The sequence below is a fragment of the Rhagoletis pomonella genome, unplaced genomic scaffold, assembly GCF_013731165.1.
Source record: "Rhagoletis pomonella isolate Grant_MI unplaced genomic scaffold, Rhpom_1.0 Rhpom_scaffold_00002, whole genome shotgun sequence".
NCBI classification, from domain to species: domain Eukaryota; kingdom Metazoa; phylum Arthropoda; class Insecta; order Diptera; family Tephritidae; genus Rhagoletis; species Rhagoletis pomonella.
Window position 1 is genome coordinate 67,067,256 of NW_023458556.1, and position 1,647 is coordinate 67,068,902.

The 1,647-nt window shown below is 28.5% G+C and overlaps 1 protein-coding gene across 1 annotated transcript in view; it reads left to right on the top strand.

The window, feature by feature from the left end:
• The window catches only part of LOC118754391, a 4,256-nt gene extending 3,495 nt beyond the window's left edge, over positions 1–761 (top strand). The window contains exon 3 of the mRNA XM_036489262.1: positions 575–761. The gene's annotated coding sequence lies outside the window, so the exon portion shown is untranslated. The remainder of the gene's footprint in view (positions 1–574) is intronic.
• Positions 762–1,647: the final 886 nt, after the last annotated feature.

The window sequence follows — 1,647 nt, forward strand, 5'->3', positions numbered from 1 at the left end:
AAAAAAAAAAAAAAAAAAAAAAAAAAGGGTAAAAAAAAAAAAAAAAAGAATCGCCAAACAACTTAATCGCTCAATTTAAAGCCAATAAAACTAAAAACTTTGTTAACCTTATATAAGACTGATCAAGGCGTAAAGGACGTAAATAATCCTTCGCTTTTATGTTCATTCCAAAGACACATGCCTAATTTCTATTACTTTTCGGAGTATAGATCTATAAAAAAAAAAAAAAATAAAGTTGATGTATAAATTTCTAATGTACCTGAACAATAAACACTTTTTATATGTCAATAACGTTAAAAAAGGAAAAAAAAAAAAATAATAATAATTGTAAACTCATCGGACCGATCAATATGTTATATTAATATATAATCGGTTCTTTTTTAAAAAGACAAGCCACGGGCTCCGACTTACGTGTAAACTATGCTACATGTCGATGTACAAATGTAAATAAATAAAAGAAAAAAAAAAAAAAAATTGTATGTTCAATGCATATCTGTTTGCATTAGAGAAACTGTATGTTCAATGTAATCGTTTTGTCTTTGTATCTGTTTTGTGTATCTTCTTTTTGTCAAAGCACACCAACACCTCCACCCATATTCGGCACAGCAAGGAGCATCAAAGGAAGAACCTCTGAGATAGCGGGAGACTTCAAGAATCAACGGATTACCTCAATACTCTTGTATAACCTGGCATATACATTACAGTATTACTGCCAACAATCTTGGACTACAGGGTCCATAAAGCCACGAAAAAAAAAAAAATATGTACATATAAACATAGCCACGAAAATTCCTTAATAGATATGTATTTATGTATAGTACATTATCTACATATATTATCTATACATATGTACTATGTATCCATATACAGTGGCGAAAATATAAATAGGAAGACACGTTTTAGCATTTTTCAGCTATTTCCCTTTCGCCTACATAAATAATGTTTATTATTTTCTTATGAAAGTGTAGCTCGTTATCTAACAAAAACCACGTAACTCAAATGTCAAAAAATGGGAAAACTCGACAGTTCTTTCAAAATTTTCAGCTTTTTAATTAGATTTCTTACAAAAAACCCGAGTATGCAGTTTTGTATCCTAAGAAATAAAATAAAATAAAAAGAAATAAAAAGCGACTGATGCTCTTTATTTTGACGTTTTGGAATGCATCCATACTTTGGATGTGGAAAAAATGCGTGACTAAAAAATTACCAAAAATCAACGTTAAATCCTAGCTGCTTCAAACTTGCAATTTATTATACTAAAATTTAAAAACTGCATACTCAAAAAAAATCTGATTAAGAAGTATCAAATTTGGATGATCATTTGTTAAACTTCGTAGAGTTTTTATAAATGTTCCACAAAGTTTCAAATTTTGATTTACATGGTGCTTTTTAGATAGTAAGCTACATATATTTTTATACATAAAAAAATAATAAGGAAAAATAGCCGCAACTTGCTAATACGTCTCTTCACTATTTGCATTCTTCCCATCGTACATATGTACGTATGTATATACAAGTAGATATAAACAGTAAGTAAATATGTATAGTATAAAGTGCTAAATAGAAACCGGCCAAATATATGCCATTTCTTTTGTGCGTATTTTTTTTGTATATTTGTATGTATATATGTACATATATCAAGGTGTA